A 9,506-nucleotide genomic window follows, 5' to 3' on the forward strand; every position below is an offset into this window, starting at 1 on the left:
TCACTGTAGATGACACAGTAGAGGTTGGTGTTACTGTAGATGACAAAGTGGTGCTTGGTGTCACTGAAGATGACAAAGTGGAGGTTGGTGTCACTGTAGATGACACAGTAGACGTTGGTGTTACTGTAGATGACAAAGTGGAGGTTGGTGTCACTGTAGATGACACAGTGGAGGTTGGTGTCACTGTAGATGACAAAGTGGAGGTTGGTGTCACTGTAGATGACAGAGTGGAGGTTGGTGTCACTGTAGATGACAAAGTGGAGGTTGGTGTCACTGTAGATGACACAGTAGAGGTTGTTGTTACTGTAGATGACAAAGTGGTGCTTGGTGTCACTGTAGATGACAAAGTGGAGGTTGGTGTCACTGTAGATGACACAGTAGAGGTTGGTGTTACTGTAGATAACAAAGTGGTGCTTGGTGTCACTGAAGATGACAAAGTGGAGGTTGGTGTCACTGTAGATGACACAGTAGAGGTTGGTGTTACTGTAGATGACAAAGTGGTGCTTGGTGTCACTGAAGATGACACAGTGGAGGTTGGTGTCACTGTAGATGACAAAGTGGAGGTTGGTGTCACTGTAGATGACACAGTCAAGGTTGGTGTCACTGTAGATGACAAAGTGGAGGTTGGTGTCACTGTAGATGACACAGTAGACGTTGGTGTCACTGTAGATGACAAAGTGGAGGTTGGTGTCACTGTAGATGACACAGTGGTGCTTGGTGTCACTGTAGATGACAAAGTGGAGGTTGGTGTCACTGTAGATGACACAGTAGACGTTGGTGTTACTGTAGATGACAAAGTGGAGGTTGGTGTCACTGTAGATGACACAGTAGAGGTTGTTGTTACTGTAGATAACAAAGTGGTGCTTGGTGTCACTGAAGATGACAAAGTGGAGGTTGGTGTCACTGTAGATGACACAGTAGAGGTTGGTGTTACTGTAGATGACAAAGTGGTGCTTGGTGTCACTGAAGATGACAAAGTGGAAGTTGGTGTCACTGTAGATGACACATTCGACGTTGGTGTTACTGTAGATGACAAAGTGGAGGTTGGTGTCACTGTAGATGACACAGTGGAGGTTGGTGTCACAGTAGATGACAAAGTGGAGGTTGGTATCACTGTAGATGACACAGTGGAGGTTGGTGTCACTGTAGATGACAAAGTGGAGGTTGGTGTTACTGTTGATGACAAAGTGGTGCTTGGTGTCACTGTAGATGACACAGTAGACGTTTGTGTTACTGTAGATGACAAAGTGGAGGTTGGTGTCACTGTAGATGACACAGTGGAGGTTGGTGTCACTGTAGATGACAAAGTGGAGGTTGGTGTCACTGTAGATGACAGAGTCGAGGTTGGTGTCACTGCAGATGACAAAGTGGAGGTTGGTGTCACTGTAGATGACACAGTAGAGGTTGTTGTTACTGCAGATGACACAGTGGAGGTTGGTGTCACAGTAGATGACAAGGTGGAGGTTGGTATCACTGTAGATGACACAGTGGAGGTTGGTGTCACTGTAGATGACAAAGTGGAGGTTGGTGTTACTGTAGATGACACAGTGGAGGTTGGTGTCACTGTAGATGACAAAGTGGAGGTTGGTGTTACTGTAGATGACAAAGTGGTGCTTGGTGTTACTGTAGATGACAAAGTGGTGCTTGGTGTCACTGTAGATGACAAAGTGGAGGTTGGTGTCACTGTAGATGACAGAGTGGAGGTTGGTGTCACTGTAGATGACAAAGTGGAGGTTGGTGTCACTGTAGATGACAAAGTGGTGCTTGGTGTCACTGTAGATGACAAAGTGGAGGTTGGTGTCACTGTAGATGACAAAGTGGAGGTTGGTGTCACTGTAGATGACAAAGTGGTGCTTGGTGTCACTGTAGATGACAAAGTGGAGGTTGGTGTCACTGTAGATGACAAAGTGGAGGTTGGTGTCACTGTAGATGACAGAGTGGAGGTTGGTGTCACTGTAGATGACAAAGTGGAGGTTGGTGTCACTGTAGATGACAAAGTGGTGCTTGGTGTCACTGTAGATGACAAAGTGGTGCTTGGTGTCACTGTAGATGACAAAGTGGAGGTTGGTGTCACTGAAGATGACAAAGTGGAGGTTGGTGTCACTGTAGATGACACAGTAGATGTTGGTGTTACTGTTGATGACACAGTCGAGGTTGGTGTCACTGTAGATGACAAAGTGGAGGTTGGTGTCACTGTAGATGACACAGTGGAGGTTGGTGTTACTGTAGAAGACACAGTGGAGGTTGGTGTCACTGTTGATGACAAAGTGGAGGTTGGTATCACTGTAGATGACAAAGTGGAGGTTGGTGTCACTGTAGATGACACAGTAGATGTTGGTGTTACTGTTGATGACAGAGTGGAAGTTGGTGTCACTGTAGATGACAAAGTGGAGGTTGGTGTCACTGTAGATGACACAGTGGAGGTTGGTGTTACTGTTGATGACACAGTGGAGGTTGGTGTTACTGTAGATGACAAAGTGGTGCTTGGTGTCACTGTAGATGACAAAGTGGAGGTTGGTGTCACTGTAGATGACACAGTGGAGGTTGGTGTCACTGTAGATGACACAGTGGAGGTTGGTGTCAATGTAGATGACACAGTGGAGGTTGGTGTTACTGTAGATGACACAATGGAGGTTGGTGTCACTGTAGATGACAAAGTGGAGGTTGGTGTTACTGTAGATGACAAAGTGGTGCTTGGTGTTACTGTAGATGACAAAGTGGTGCTTGGTGTCACTGTAGATGACAAAGTGGAGGTTGGTGTCACTGTAGATGACAGAGTGGAGGTTGGTGTCACTGTAGATGACAAAGTGGAGGTTGGTGTCACTGTAGATGACAAAGTGGTGCTTGGTGTCACTGTAGATGACAAAGTGGAGGTTGGTGTCACTGTAGATGACAAAGTGGAGGTTGGTGTCACTGAAGATGACAAAGTGGAGGTTGGTGTCACTGTAGATGACACAGTAGATGTTGGTGTTACTGTTGATGACAAAGTGGTGCTTGGTGTCACTGTAGATGACAAAGTGGAGGTTGGTGTCACTGAAGATGACAAAGTGGAGGTTGGTGTCACTGTAGATGACACAGTAGCTGTTGGTGTTACTGTTGATGACAGAGTGGAAGTTGGTGTCACTGTAGATGACAAAGTGGAGGTTGGTGTCACTGTAGATGACACAGTGGAGGTTGGTGTTACTGTAGAAGACACAGTGGTGGTTGGTGTCACTGTAGATGACAAAGTGGAGGTTGGTGTCACTGTAGATGACACAGTGGAGGTTGGTGTCACTGTAGATGACACAGTGGAGGTTGGTGTTACTGTTGATGACAAAGTGGTGCTTGGTGTCACTGAAGATGACAAAGTGGAGGTTGGTGTAACTGTAGATGACAAAGTGGTGCTTGGTGTCACTGTAGATGACAAAGTGGAGGTTGGTGTTACTGTAGATGACAAAGTGGAGGTTGGTGTCACTGTAGATGAAACAGTAGACATTGGTGTCACTGTAGATGACAAAGTGGAGGTTGGTGTCACTGTAGATGACAGAGTTGAGGTTGGTGTCACTGTAGATGACAAAGTGGAGGTTGTTGTCACTGTAGATGACAAAGTGGTGCTTGGTGTCACTGTAGATGACAAAGTGGAGGTTGGTGTCACTGTAGATGACAAAGTGGTGCTTGGTGTTACTGTAGAAGACACAGTGGAGGTTGGTGTCACTGTAGATGACAAAGTGGAGGTTGGTGTTACTGTTGATGACACAGTGGAGGTTAGTGTCACTGTAGATGACAAAGTGGTGCTTGGTGTTACTGTAGAAGACACAGTGGAGGTTGGTGTCACTGTAGATGACAGAGTGGAGGTTGGTGTTACTGTTGATGACACAGTGGAGGTTGGTGTTACTGTAGATGACAAAGTGGTGCTTGGTGTCACTGTAGATGACAAAGTGGAGGTTGGTGTCACTGTAGATGACACAGTGGAGGTTGGTGTCACTGTAGATGACACAGTGGAGGTTGGTGTCAATGTAGATGACACAGTGGAGGTTGGTGTTACTGTAGATGACACAGTGGAGGTTGGTGTCACTGTAGATGACAAAGTGGAGGTTGGTGTTACTGTAGATGACAAAGTGGTGCTTGGTGTTACTGTAGATGACAAAGTGGTGCTTGGTGTCACTGTAGATGACAAAGTGGAGGTTGGTGTTACTGTAGATGACAAAGTGGAGGTTGGTGTCACTGTAGATGACACAGTAGACGTTGGTGTCACTGTAGATGACAAAGTGGAGGTTGGTGTCACTGTAGATGACAGAGTGGAGGTTGGTGTCACTGTAGATGACAAAGTGGAGGTTGGTGTCACTGTAGATGACAAAGTGGAGGTTGGTGTCACTGTAGATGACAAAGTGAAGGTTGGTGTCACTGTAGATGACAAAGTGGAGGTAGGTGTTACTGTCACTGACGATGACAAAGTGGATATTGGTGTCACTGTAGATGACACAGTAGAGGTTGGTGTTACTGTAGATGACAGAGTGGAGGTTGGTGTCACTGTAGATGACAAAGTGGAGGTTGGTGTTACTGTTGATGACACAGTGGAGGTTAGTGTCACTGTAGATGACAAAGTGGTGCTTGGTGTTACTGTAGAAGACACAGTGGAGGTTGGTGTCACTGTAGATGACAGAGTGGAGGTTGGTGTCACTGTAGATGACACAGTAGAGGTTGGTGTTACTGTAGATGACAAAGTGGTGCTTGGTGTCACTGAAGATGACAAAGTGGAGGTTGGTGTTACTGTAGATGACAGAGTGGAGGTTGGTGTCACTGTAGATGACAAAGTGGAGGTTGGTGTCACTGTAGATGACACAGTAGAGGTTGGTGTCACTGTAGATGACAAAGGGGTGCTTGGTGTCACTGTAGATGACAAAGTGGAGGTTGGTGTCACTGTAGATGACAAAGTGGTGCTTGGTGTCACTGTAGATGACACAGTAGAGGTAGGTGTTGCTGTAGATGACACAGTGGAGGTTGGTGCCACTGTAGATGACAAAGTGGAGGTTAGTGTTACTGACGATGACACAGTGGAGGTTTGTGTCACTGTAGATGACACAGTGGAGGTTGATGTCACTGTAGATGACAAAGTGGATGTTGGTGTCACTGTAGATGACAAAGTGGTGGTTGGTGTCACTGTAGATGACACAGTGGAGGTTGGTGTCACTGTAGATGACACAGTTGAGGTTGGTGTCACTGTAGATGACACAGTGGAGGTTGGTGTCACTGTAGATGACACAGTGGAGGTTGGTGTCACTGTAGATGACAAAGTGGAGGTTGGTGTCACTGTAGATGACACAGTCGAGGTTGGTGTCACTGTAGATGTCACAGTGGAGGTTGTTGTCACTGTAGATGACACAGTTGAGGTTGGTGTTGCTGTAGATGACAAAGTGGAGGTTGGTGTCACTGTAGATGACACAGTGGAGGTTGGCGTCACTGTAGATGACACAGTGGAGGTTGGTGTCACTGTAGATGACACAGTGGAGGTTGGTGTCACTGTAGATGACAAAGTGGATGTTGGTGTCACTGTAGATGACAAAGTGGTGGTTGGTGTCACTGTAGATGACACAGTAGAGGTTGGTGTTCCTGACGATGACACAGTGGTAGTTGGTGTTACTGACGATGACAAAGTGGAGGTTGGTATCACTGTAGATGACATAGTGGAGGTTGGTGTCACTGTAGATGACAAAGTGGAGGTTGGTGTCACCGTAGATGACACAGTAGAGGTTGGTGTCACTGTAGATGACACAGTGGAGGTTGGTGTCACTGTAGATGACACAGTGGAGGTTGGTGTCACTGTAGATGTCACAGTGGAGGTTGTTGTCACTGTAGATGACACAGTTGAGGTTGGTGTTGCTGTAGATGACAAAGTGGAGGTTGGTGTCACTGTAGATGACACAGTGGAGGTTGGCGTCACTGTAGATGACACAGTGGAGGTTGGTGTCACTGTAGATGACACAGTGGAGGTTGGTGTCACTGTAGATGACAAAGTGGATGTTGGTGTCACTGTAGATGACAAAGTGGTGGTTGGTGTCACTGTAGATGACACAGTAGAGGTTGGTGTTCCTGACGATGACACAGTGGTAGTTGGTGTTACTGACGATGACAAAGTGGAGGTTGGTATCACTGTAGATGACATAGTGGAGGTTGGTGTCACTGTAGATGACAAAGTGGAGGTTGGTGTCACCGTAGATGACACAGTAGAGGTTGGTGTCACTGTAGATGACACAGTGGAGGTTGGTGTCACTGTAGATGACACAGTGGAGGTTGGTGTCACTGTAGATGACAAAGTGAAGGTTGGTGTCACTGTAGATGACACAGTGGAGGTTGGTGTCACTGTAGATGTCACAGTGGAGGTTGTTGTCACTGTAGATGACAAAGTGATGGTTGGTGTCACTGTAGATGACACAGTGGAGGTTGGTGTCACTGTAGATGACAAAGTGGAGGTTGGTGTTACTGTAGATGACAAAGTGGTGCTTGGTGTCACTGAAGATGACAAAGTGGAGGTTGGTGTCACTGTAGATGACACAGTAGAGGTTGGTGTTACTGTAGATGACAGAGTGGAGGTTGGTGTCACTGTAGATGACAAAGTGGAGGTTGGTGTCAATGTAGATGACACAGTGGAGGTTGGTGTCACTGTAGATGACAAAGTGGTGCTTGGTGTCACTGTAGATGACACAGTAGAGGTAGGTGTTGCTGTAGATGACACAGTGGAGGTTGGTGCCACTGTAGATGACAAAGTGGAGGTTAGTGTTACTGACGATGACACAGTGGAGGTTTGTGTCACTGTAGATGACACAGTGGAGGTTGGTGTCACTGTAGATGACAAAGTGGATGTTGGTGTCACTGTAGATGACAAAGTGGAGGTTGGTGTCACTGTAGATGACAAAGTGGTGCTTGGTGTCACTGTAGATGACAAAGTGGAGGTTGGTGTCACTGTAGATGACAAAGTGGAGGTTGGTGTCACTGAAGATGAGAAAGTGGAGGTTGGTGTCACTGTAGATGACACAGTAGATGTTGGTGTTACTGTTGATGACAAAGTGGTGCTTGGTGTCACTGTAGATGACAAAGTGGAGGTTGGTGTCACTGAAGATGACAAAGTGGAGGTTGGTGTCACTGTAGATGACACAGTAGCTGTTGGTGTTACTGTTGATGACAGAGTGGAAGTTGGTGTCACTGTAGATGACAAAGTGGAGGTTGGTGTCACTGTAGATGACACAGTGGAGGTTGGTGTTACTGTAGAAGACACAGTGGTGGTTGGTGTCACTGTAGATGACAAAGTGGAGGTTGGTGTCACTGTAGATGACACAGTGGAGGTTGGTGTCACTGTAGATGACACAGTGGAGGTTGGTGTTACTGTTGATGACAAAGTGGTGCTTGGTGTCACTGAAGATGACAAAGTGGAGGTTGGTGTAACTGTAGATGACAAAGTGGTGCTTGGTGTCACTGTAGATGACAAAGTGGAGGTTGGTGTTACTGTAGATGACAAAGTGGAGGTTGGTGTCACTGTAGATGAAACAGTAGACATTGGTGTCACTGTAGATGACAAAGTGGAGGTTGGTGTCACTGTAGATGACAGAGTTGAGGTTGGTGTCACTGTAGATGACAAAGTGGAGGTTGTTGTCACTGTAGATGACAAAGTGGTGCTTGGTGTCACTGTAGATGACAAAGTGGAGGTTGGTGTCACTGTAGATGACAAAGTGGTGCTTGGTGTTACTGTAGAAGACACAGTCGAGGTTGGTGTCACTGTAGATGACAAAGTGGAGGTTGGTGTTACTGTTGATGACACAGTGGAGGTTAGTGTCACTGTAGATGACAAAGTGGTGCTTGGTGTTACTGTAGAAGACACAGTGGAGGTTGGTGTCACTGTAGATGACAGAGTGGAGGTTGGTGTTACTGTTGATGACACAGTGGAGGTTGGTGTTACTGTAGATGACACAGTGGAGGTTGGTGTCACTGTAGATGACAAAGTGGAGGTTGGTGTTACTGTAGATGACAAAGTGGTGCTTGGTGTTACTGTAGATGACAAAGTGGTGCTTGGTGTCACTGTAGATGACAAAGTGGAGGTTGGTGTTACTGTAGATGACAAAGTGGAGGTTGGTGTCACTGTAGATGACACAGTAGACGTTGGTGTCACTGTAGATGACAAAGTGGAGGTTGGTGTCACTGTAGATGACAGAGTGGAGGTTGGTGTCACTGTAGATGACAAAGTGGAGGTTGGTGTCACTGTAGATGACAAAGTGGAGGTTGGTGTCACTGTAGATGACAAAGTGAAGGTTGGTGTCACTGTAGATGACAAAGTGGAGGTAGGTGTTACTGTCACTGACGATGACAAAGTGGATATTGGTGTCACTGTAGATGACACAGTAGAGGTTGGTGTTACTGTAGATGACAGAGTGGAGGTTGGTGTCACTGTAGATGACAAAGTGGAGGTTGGTGTTACTGTTGATGACACAGTGGAGGTTAGTGTCACTGTAGATGACAAAGTGGTGCTTGGTGTTACTGTAGAAGACACAGTGGAGGTTGGTGTCACTGTAGATGACAGAGTGGAGGTTGGTGTCACTGTAGATGACAAAGTGGAGGTTGGTGTTACTGTAGATGACAAAGTGGTGCTTGGTGTCACTGTAGATGACACAGTAGAGGTTGGTGTTACTGTAGATGACAAAGTGGTGCTTGGTGTCACTGAAGATGACAAAGTGGAGGTTGGTGTTACTGTAGATGACAGAGTGGAGGTTGGTGTCACTGTAGATGACAAAGTGGAGGTTGGTGTCACTGTAGATGACACAGTAGAGGTTGGTGTCACTGTAGATGACAAAGGGGTGCTTGGTGTCACTGTAGATGACAAAGTGGAGGTTGGTGTCACTGTAGATGACAAAGTGGTGCTTGGTGTCACTGTAGATGACACAGTAGAGGTAGGTGTTGCTGTAGATGACACAGTGGAGGTTGGTGCCACTGTAGATGACAAAGTGGAGGTTAGTGTTACTGACGATGACACAGTGGAGGTTTGTGTCACTGTAGATGACACAGTGGAGGTTGGTGTCACTGTAGATGACAAAGTGGATGTTGGTGTCACTGTAGATGACAAAGTGGTGGTTGGTGTCACTGTAGATGACACAGTGGAGGTTGGTGTCACTGTAGATGACACAGTTGAGGTTGGTGTCACTGTAGATGACACAGTGGAGGTTGGTGTCACTGTAGATGACACAGTGGAGGTTGGTGTCACTGTAGATGACAAAGTGGAGGTTGGTGTCACTGTAGATGACACAGTCGAGGTTGGTGTCACTGTAGATGTCACAGTGGAGGTTGTTGTCACTGTAGATGACACAGTTGAGGTTGGTGTTGCTGTAGATGACAAAGTGGAGGTTGGTGTCACTGTAGATGACACAGTGGAGGTTGGCGTCACTGTAGATGACACAGTGGAGGTTGGTGTCACTGTAGATGACACAGTGGAGGTTGGTGTCACTGTAGATGACAAAGTGGATGTTGGTGTCACTGTAGATGAC

The sequence above is a fragment of the Strongylocentrotus purpuratus genome, unplaced genomic scaffold (genome assembly GCF_000002235.5).
Source record: "Strongylocentrotus purpuratus isolate Spur 01 unplaced genomic scaffold, Spur_5.0 spur5_scaffold_8, whole genome shotgun sequence".
NCBI lineage: Eukaryota > Metazoa > Echinodermata > Echinoidea > Camarodonta > Strongylocentrotidae > Strongylocentrotus > Strongylocentrotus purpuratus.